At 39.8% G+C, this 10,232-nt stretch overlaps 1 long non-coding RNA gene across 1 annotated transcript; it reads left to right on the forward strand.

Moving 5' to 3' along the window:
- The first annotated feature begins 2,586 nt into the window (after positions 1 to 2,586).
- Positions 2,587 to 9,411, forward strand: LOC140199736 (uncharacterized). The gene is made up of 3 exons (XR_011886480.1): positions 2,587 to 3,069; positions 6,900 to 7,196; positions 9,114 to 9,411. It is a non-coding gene; the product is annotated as an uncharacterized lncRNA (long non-coding RNA).
- The last annotated feature ends 821 nt before the right edge of the window (positions 9,412 to 10,232 follow it).

Below are 10,232 nucleotides of genomic sequence, written 5' to 3' on the forward strand. Positions count from 1 at the left end.
CTATGTAACCTTCCCTTTAATACTTAGTCCTGAAAATGGGAGCTTCTAGTTCATTGTTCATACCTCTTAAAAAGAATTTCTCAAAAAATTCACATCACAAAGGTCATCAAAAAAAAACCAAATGTTTAGAGGTTCTTAAACATCCTCTAATTAAACAATTTTTCTTTAAGTTGCTGTTGGCATATTATATCCAAAACAAACACTAATGCTGGGATAGTGTCTTGTATAAGTTAATGTCAGTAAACATAAATATGAATTTTACCACAGTGGCAGTGAATTTCGACTGAAATATGAATAAAAGAAAGCACAAATTCTTTATTCTATTTACACATTGCAGGCATTACAGGCAATGCTGACATTTATTATAGTCATAGTCATTCTTTATTGATCCCGGGGGAAATTGGTTTTCGTTACAGTTGCAGCATAAATAATAAATAGTAATAGAACCATAAATAGTTAAATAGTAATATGTAAATTATGCCAGTAAATTCTGAAATAAGTCCAGGACCAGCCTATTGACTCAGGGTGTCTGACCCTCCAAGGGGGGAGTTGTAAAGTTTGATGGCCACAGGCACGAATGACTTCCTATGACGCTCTGTGTTGCATCTCGGTGGGATGAGTCTCTGGCTGAATATACTCCTGTGCCCACCCAGTACATTATGTAGTGGTACATCACTAATTACCCCTGAACTACAATGGGTGTGAAAGTTTAGGGGGAGAAAGCAGGAGAATAGGGCTGAGAGGGGTAATAGATCTGCCTTGATGGAGCAGACTCAAAGGGTTGAATGGGCTAATTCTGATCCTACGTCTTATGGTCTTATAAAGCTGGCAAGAAGGATTTTTTTCTCCATAGAACATTAGTGAACCAGATTCGTTTTATTTACTATTTAAGATTTCTATTCTTTTACATGTGGTGATACCCACATCTAGGAACGATGGAATGCTATCCCATCTTCTTGCCACCAGCCTTTGCACAACTCAGTCAGCTTGTGCTTCGTTGGAACTACTCCATGAAGGAACATGCCACAGTTAAATCAGCCAAGTCCAAGTAACTACATTTGGATGGCTGCAGAGAATATCAGACCAGAGTGATTATTCCAGTCTCCCCTTTTAATCAAAACCACTGAGTACTTGATTGAAAAAAAATCATTTCATCTAAGTTAGTTTAGAGCTATCATGAAATGTTATCCAGCCCACAGCTGAATAAACAGTTCATAATTTCTTAAGGATTTCACCCACATTAAAGTAATTTTTATGACACTGTGACATTTTGGATCAGAACTGGTCACTGACAGAGAAGTAACTCATAACTCTGGTCTGAACCCGAAGAAACAGTGTGATTATGGCTAATGATAAGAGACTACCTCACTCCTTTGAAATGAAGTGGGGAAGAATTCTTTCCAAAGATCTGCATAGATTTAGTCAGTATGCACAGCTGTAATAAAGTGTGGAAATAAAGAGCACATTGAGAGCTGACAGCATTTACAGGATAGGGATAAAATTCTTTCTATGTGCTACCGACATGCAGAAGGGTAGACCTCTGAACAATGAATGGATAAGTCTTGCTTATGCATCATTGGCAAATCGGGAAGTCTGATGATGCAGAATGGATTACACAAAAAGTATTTTATCCTTCAAGCAAGAAGATTCATTTTTCTTCCAAACAATAAGACAGTCTGGTTGCTACTCCTTAGAAAAGAAGTGAAGGTCCAGGAGAAGGTGCAGAATAAATTATTAGGATGATGAGAGAAAATCGGAGCGTAACTGGCTCAGGTGGGGTAGATCGAAGAAACCGTTCCAGTTAGCAAATGGTCAAAGCCTGGAGGGCACAGATTTAAATATTCAGAGAAAGATTAAAAGAGGGTGTGGGGAAAATTATTTTTACACTGATAACAGTTGACTTCTGGAATTCATGGAGACTGTAAAAGTAGAATTAATTGGAGTTTTCAAAATGGAAATAGCAGGAATAAATTACAGGACAGTCAGGAAGGAACTGGAAAATTGGACTGAAGAGCTGTTGAATTAGGAACAAACAAACAAGTCACATTTCTTGGATTATATTCTGTACTTTGATGGAAGTTTCGGAGTCTAGGGTCACATCACTCAACTGATAGGCTGCTTGTTTATGTTTGAGTATTGGTCAAGGTAACGATTGTTTCTACAGTTAGTTAATACTGCATGTTACATCCAGGAAGCTTCACAGTAAAACTTCTTCACATTACAATTAAGTATAAGCAAAGGAAGTATTCCCCCTGCTTCCCTCACTCTTGTCCTTTTCTGCTACTTAAAATACGTCTATTTCCTTGCTTTGTCTAACACATACAGCATGCTGGAGGAACCAAGCAGGTCTGGCTACATATATAGAGAGGAATAAAGAGCCGATGTTTCAGGCCAAGACCAGTTTTGATCACATCTCTGTGCCAGATACCCAGAATCCTAACATCTTCAAACATCAGACAATGGACAGCCTCTACACAGAGATTACTTGAGTTTTGGGGTGTATGGGGTGTCAGGGAGGGGTAGCACCTCTGGTGGGGGAACATGTCGCGTCCTTTTTAGGGCGGTTAGTCCACCTATGGTCCCCACCTGGCACTCAGCTCTCACCTGTGGCTCCCTGTAGCTGTTTGCATGTGACAGCGGCCACACCCCGGGCAGCAGCTTCGACAAGCCGGCTAAACCAGGTGAGGGTAGCCGACGGGTCTCAAACCCTCGGTGAGATAGGGAGTTGTCTATCCCAGCATGTGAAGACAGACTCCGGCGGATTGAGCAGACGAGACCAATTGAAGGTCCAACAGTCAAGGCAGCGGTCTCTGCAAGCGTTGTGGAACGTGTAGAGCAGGACAAGACACAGAAGACGTCCTGGTCATCCACTGCGCCTAGTCCCATCTCCAGCCGTCTAGACTCTGTCTTGCCACTGGATCCAGATGAGAATTGGGAAGAGAGAGTGAGGCTGACGCTGCGCAACTCTCTCTCACTTAAATCCAAATCACGCGCTAGTCTCGACACCATCATAATGGTGTCGAGGTCCTCATCGACGTCAACGATGGACGAACAACTTGAGTTTTACAGGTAGTTTTCTTCAGCCATTTCTGCTGCCTGCAGAATCTTTGCAATTGATACCTCCAGAACATCAGCAGTTTATGCAACAAACTTAGCCATTCTCATCCCTGATGCATCTCAACAAATGCATGACTCAGCCGTCAAAGTAAAAAGTGCTTTAAGGCTTGCAGAAGGATTGATTTACAAAAAAACTGAGCTTATTTAATAGCTTCTCCAAATCACAAAGTGTTTGTAAAACAACAATGCATAATGGCGTACTGTCTGCAAATAACTTTTGTATCCATGACAAAAGTTTTTTGCAGACAGTACGCCATTATTGGGTAATCTGTAGAATAAAGGCAGAAAATTTCATTAAATTGGGCTTCACTATACCAATTACATTCGATATGAGGAGGCACTAGATGTCAGTAAGTCAGTCCAATACTCTGTCTAATGATACTTTCAACCATAAAGTAAGAGTTTTATTGTCACCTGTATGTCTGTCATTGTATTATTAAGTACATTTCTTCTGGAGACACTTTGTCTATAGGAAAACCATTTTATTTATATCTTTTGGTTTGCTTGGAAGTTTTTGGGGGGCATTGGGGGACAAATTTTTAAGTCTTCATAAAGTTTAAAGTAATGATACATGCACATTCAAATCCATAGTTATATAAGTATCACTGTACAAAAGGTTGCTGAATGTCCTTACATTATTTTTCTATCAAAATAAACTTTATTCAAAATAAAAAAATACAAAACTAAACCATGCAATGCCTTTCACTCTTGCTTCATAGTCCACCTGTTATGTAGACTTCTATTACATTCCTTTAAGAAAACAATAGGGTTGTTTCCACTAATGTGATCCCCTGTGGTAATACAATAATTGAAGGACTTCCTCACCCAACCTGGCTCCTCCCTGTCCATTTCAATCGTCAATAGTTCCATTTAATATCACAGAATGTATGCAATATACATTCTGAAATTCTCGTTCTGCGCAGACATCCAGGAAAACAGAAGAGTGCCCCAAAGAATGAGTGACAGTTAAAATGTTGGAACTCCACAGCCCCTCCTATTCCCCCCCCCACACGCAAGCAGCAGCAAAGCAACGACCCTCCCCAACCCCATCCACTTCCGCAAAAAAAGCATCAGCACCCTTCACCCACCAAGCATGCAACAGCAACACTCCAATCAAGACCATGGTCTGGAGTACAACAGAAACTAATCGTTCACCCAACAATTCGAGTTCTGACATTATGGGGCTAGAAGGCTGGCTGCCAAGAAACAGTTTGAGGCATATTCCAGAAATTGACTGGAAAGCTGTGTTTCATCTTCCCATCATACTTGAGGGAACCAAACCACTAGAAAGTTCGGAATTCTGTGATGAGGTGAGATCACAAGCCTAGCCACCTGTTGTATTTGTGTATCCAGTCAGCTTTCTTTCACAATTCAATTGTAAAACAGAATTCCTGAGATTTAGAATATAAATGTGACCCAGTTTGTTCCAGCAAAAGTGGCTAGAATTTCGAAGTTGCTTCATCATTTAAAATATGCTCTCTTTGTGAATATACAATCCTGGAACCATTCATTCACACCAAAAATGTTGATGTGAGAAAATCCATTTTATCAACTGGAATAATACTTCAGCATTTTCATGAAATTTAAAATTATGGTGTTATAATGTTAAATTTATAATTACAGCTGAGACAGGAAAGAGGAAAAGAAAGCTGAATGTATTATTCAAAGAAAAAAGTTCCAAGTAAATCTATTATCAGGGTATGCATTTGTCACCATATACTACACTGGGATTCATTTTCTTGCAGGCATTCACAGTAGAACAATGAAATTGGGTAGAATTAATTGAAAACTACATACAAACGAAAACTGACAACCAGTGTACCAAGACAAACTGCAAATACAAAAAAATCAAAGAATAATAAATAAATATATATATAAACAAACAAGTAAATAAATAAATAGACAAACAAACAAACAATAAATAAATAAATAAATAAATACTGAGAATATGAGTTGTAGAGTCCTTGAAAGTGAGTCCGTAGATAATGAAATCAATTCAGCGTTGAGGTGAGTGAAGTTATCCACACTGGTTCAGGAGCCTGATGGTTGAAGGGTAATAGCTGTTCTTGAACCTGCTGGTGTGGGACCTAATTCTCCTGTACCTCATTCCCAATGGCAGCAGCAAGAAGACAGCATGGCCTAGAAGGTGGGGGGTCCTTGATGATGGATGCTGCTTTCTTGTGGCAGTGATCCTTCCAGTTGTGCTCAAAGGTGTGGAGGGCTGTACACATTACTTTTTGTAGGCTTTTCTACTCTTGGCCATTGGCTTTTCCACACCAGGATGTGAAGCAAGTAGAATGGAAATGTATTCTTTACTACGGGTGGAGGACAGAGTGCCTAAAGAGACAAAGGGAAAATTGCAGTGTCTTCTGTTTCCGGCAGACACAAGGTTACTGCAGTCAGACAGAGTTTGCAAGCAAAGAGAAAGAAACTAGCCACACCCTAATAGAATTTGGCAGTGGCCACAAAGACAGGATCTCCCGCTACAAAAGTGAAATGGGAAGTCATTTCTCATGGGGTACCTGAGAGATTGTCGATCATATTCATCATAGGACAGGATTGAGGTTTTGACAAGGAGTGGGGAAGAGGGACAGGAAGGGAATTCCAGGATCAGATGGTAAGTTATGGTTGTTGTGATTGACCAACTTCAAATATAAACATTTTACTAAAGAATGAGGAATTCTAGTTTGTTGCCATTTACTAAAAATCCCAGGTGACAATGGAAATCATATTACTGTATAACCCATCACAAATAAATAGGACAGGGGAATCTCTAGTTCTACACTTCCTATGTTACTGGACGACAGCCAACATCTTAAAATACCAACATATTTTATAAAACTAAGGAATTTAAAAGGAGCAAGAGAGATTTTCATTCTTGTATGCCTGGAAGAACGTTGCATATGAGATCACTTCTTATTCTTTAAAACTATGGGAATTCAGGCTACTCAATTGCTCATCATTTAACAAATCTGTAATCCCATGAATCAACTTATTGAATCCGCATTGAATGCAATCTTTGGCAAATATATCTTTTCTCAGGCAAGGAGATCAAGCCCTGCATAATTATTGTGAGATATGTTTATTCCTGTACTCAAATCTCAAAATGAAGGCAAATATATGAAAAAGGGTCTCGGCCCAAAAAGGTCAACCGTTTGTTGATTTTCATGAATACTGCCTGATCTGCTGAGTTCCCCCAGCATCTTGTGTATGTTAAATATCTTACTTGTCTCCCGAAAGTCCACTCAATGAAAGCATTGATATAGATTGTGACTGTTAGCTGCAGGAGCTCTGCGGTGCCCAACTGGTCACAGCCGGCCAACTTAATAAAGAATTTGCTATCTTGTCCATTAAACAATTCTCAATCCATGTCAGCATATTACTCCAGTTCCCTTTGCTTTTATTCTGTATCTACCTCTTTTGTAGCAGATTTTGAAAGCTTTCTGAAAGTGTAAATGCACCACATTTACTGGTTCCCTTTATCTATTCCACTTGTTACACCTTCAAAGAAATCCAACAGCATAGTCAACAATGATTTCTCTTTCGTAAATCAGTGCTGACACGGCCTAATCCTATTTGCTTCTTAGTGTATTGCTATTTTCTCCTTTTAACTTGCAGTTCTCTACTCCTGACAGAAGGTTCATGGGCCAGTAGTTCTCTCTAATACCTTTCTTAGTGGCAGTGCTTCCGGTAAGATGGCGACATGCCTGAACGCAGCAACTTCTTGAGGGCCAACCAAAGGTGCTTATCTCTTTGTAAATTAGTTTTTTTTACGATTGCAGGACAACTTCACTACAAGAAGTTCGGATACTGCAGGGCTACTCCATCAGTGATCTGCTCGCCGATCGGAGTATTGGCGACGGAACGAGCCGAGGAGTCGAAGGGGCCAGCTGGGATATCAGGAAAGGAGACGGTCGGGTTATCGAAGGAGCCCACTGGGATGTTGGAGGAGCAGGTTTGGGTTCAGAGGAGCTGATCTGGCTGAAGACTGTGTTGCTGCCTGCTACTTAGAAGCATATCCGTGAGAAATGGTCTCGGATATTTCACGTGATCGCAAGACTCTGTTCAACTGTGATAGTGTAAGTTGCCTTCGTCTGGTGGAGGGAGAGTCGACATGTGATCTGTGTAGCCTCAGTTGTAGCAAGAACTGGGCCTCAAGCCTAAGGCTTGTTTGCTCCTGCAGACTCGATGAGCGACACAAAAGCATTACAGCGTGGTGAGCTCAGCTGGGGCTGAGTCTCCCCCATCAGTGCTGCCCTCCCATGTTCAAATGGTGGAATGACAGGCTGAATTGTTTATGTCTGTACACTGCCTGGAGACTGTACCATCGATTACCGGACTGTTAGGGTCTTGGACTATAAATGTTTTTTTTTGAGTGAATATGCTTTTTGTTCAATATTTTGAATTATGTCATTCATTTTTTTAATGTTTGCTTGCTATTTTGAATGTTTTGCACCTTGGCCCCAGAGGAACACTGTCTTGTTCAGCTGTATCTATGTACGGTTTGAGTGATAACTAAATTTGATCTGATTTGATTTTAAATAGTGGAATTATGTTTGCTACCCTTCAATCTACAGGAACAATTTATAGAATGGTGGAAGGTAATAGACAATGTCTCTACAACTGTCTCTTCTGAAATTCTGAGATAAAGATCATTTATCTCCTTTCAATCTCATCAATTTCAATAGTACCACACACAAAATACTGGAGGAACTCAGTGGGGCAGGTCATTCAATATTCTCTTAATTGTGCACTGTATGTAGGGACAATTTTTCCAAACCATGCTTTGCACATTTTTTCAGTCTGCAAGGTAATTATTTCTCAGCCACTCACCTCACCATTCACAATAGTAACATCTAATTCCACCCCAATGCGACTTGAAATAAAAACAGAAACGATGGGGTAAAAGCTCGGCAGATCAGACAATGTACGTGGCAAGAGAAACAGTTAAAGTTTAAGGTTGAATGCCCTTCATCAGAACACCACCACCTCCACCCCACTGTCAATATTGATACTCAAGCCCAGCTTTGAAGAACACAAAGTGGTTATAAGCTAGATAAATTCCAAAATTCAAAGTAAGTTTATTATCAAAATACATATAGGTCACCATATACCCCCCTGAGATTCATTTTCTTCTGGGCATACTCAATAGATCCATAATAGAATCAATGAAAGACTGTACCAACCCGAGTGTTTAACCCACGTGCAAAGGACAAACTGTGCAAATACAAAAGAAAAAAATAATAACAATAGATTAGTAAGCAATAAGTATTGAGAACATGAGATGAAGGGTCCTTAAAAGTGAATCCATAGGTCATGGGAACACAGATCCCTGAAATTTGCCTCACAGGTAGATAGGGTAGTTAAGAAAGCTTATGGGGTGTTAGCTTTCATAAGTCGAGGGATAGATTTTAAGAGTCGCGATGTAATGATGCAGCTCTATAAAACTCTGGTTAGGCCACACTTGGAGTACTGTGTCCAGTTCTGGTCACCTCACTATAGGAAGGATGCGGAAGCATTGGAAAGGGTACAGAGGAGATTTACCAGGATGCTGCCAGGTTTAGAAAGTATGCATTATGATCAGAGATTAAGGGAGCTAGGGCTTTACTCTTTGGAGAGGAGGAGGATGAGAGGAGACATGATAGAGGTGTACAAGATAATAAAAGGAATAGATAGAGTGGATAGCCAGCACCTCTTCCCCAGGGCACCACTGCTCAATACAAGAGGACATGGCTTTAAGGTAAGGGGTGGGAAGTCCAAGGGGGATATCAGAGGAAGGTTTTTTACTCAGAGAGTGGTTGGTGCGTGGAATGCACTGCCTGAGTCAGTGGTGGAGGCAGATACACTAGTGAAGTTTAAGAGACTACTAGACAGGTATATGGAGGAATCTAAGGTGGGGGCTTATATGGGAGGCAGGGTTTGAGGGTCGGCACAACATTGTGTGCCGAAGGGCCTGTACTGTGCTATACTATTCTATGTTCTATGTTCTATTTCAGTTATCCTCTTTGGTTCAAGAGCCTGATGGCTGAGGGGTAATAACTATTCCTAAACCTGCCGCTGCGAGTCCTGAAGCCTCTATACCCACTTTCTAACAGCAACAGTGAGAAGAGAGCATGACCTGGGTGTGGGAGTCCTTGATGCTGGATGCTGCTGTCCTGTGACAATGCTCTGTGTAGTTCTGCTCAATGATGGGAAAGGTTGTCTTGACATTATGACAAATAGTCTTGATGGTATGACAAATACAATAAATGTTCGACAGATTAGTACAATATAATTTTTTACACCAATTATATATTACACCACAAAAAATAAATAGATTAAATTCAAATCTATCCGATAAATGCTTTCGGTGTAATCAAGAAATTGGTACTTTCTTACATTCTACTTGGTCTTGTTTTAAAATTCAACCCTTTTGGATAAATTTAAGAGTCTTATTGGAACAAATTACTGGAACTCAACTTCCACATAACCCTGTATTATTTTATTAAGTGATATTGAAGGGATAAAGCCGAAACTTAAATTGAATAAATATCAGAAAGAATTTATAAAAATTGCACCGGCAGTAGCTAAGAAGGCTATAGCAGTTACTTGGAAATCTGATTCATATTTAAGTATGAATCGTTGGAACAATGAAATGGCTAGTTCTGTTCCACTCGAAAAAATTACTTATAATTTAAGAAATAAATATGAAACATTTTTGAATATTTGACGCCCTTATTTACAAAAGATTGGATGGCATATTTAGTTGCTCCGATAAAGATCTTGGTCCCTTGGGGAAAGTAATGAATAAGTATACTAAATTTATTTTCAATTCCATGGAGCATGTGGAAACCTTCCAATATCCAGGTGGTTCTTTTTTTTTTCTTCTTTCTTTTCTTTTTTAGGTAGGAGTATATATGGGAGGGGGGAGGGTTAAGGGGAGGGGGGAGATTGGATATTATCTTTCTATGTATTCTTTTTGAAACTTAATAAAAATTATATTTTAAAAAAATGATGGGAAAGGTTTTACTGGGCCGTGTCCACTACTTTTGGTAGGAATTTCCATTCAGGGGCATTGGGTTTCCATACAAGACTGTGATGCAGCTAGTCAATATAAGTAGAAATTGATAGGGAGT

This window comes from Mobula birostris, chromosome 6 (assembly GCF_030028105.1).
Source record: "Mobula birostris isolate sMobBir1 chromosome 6, sMobBir1.hap1, whole genome shotgun sequence".
In the NCBI taxonomy this organism is placed as follows: domain Eukaryota; kingdom Metazoa; phylum Chordata; class Chondrichthyes; order Myliobatiformes; family Myliobatidae; genus Mobula; species Mobula birostris.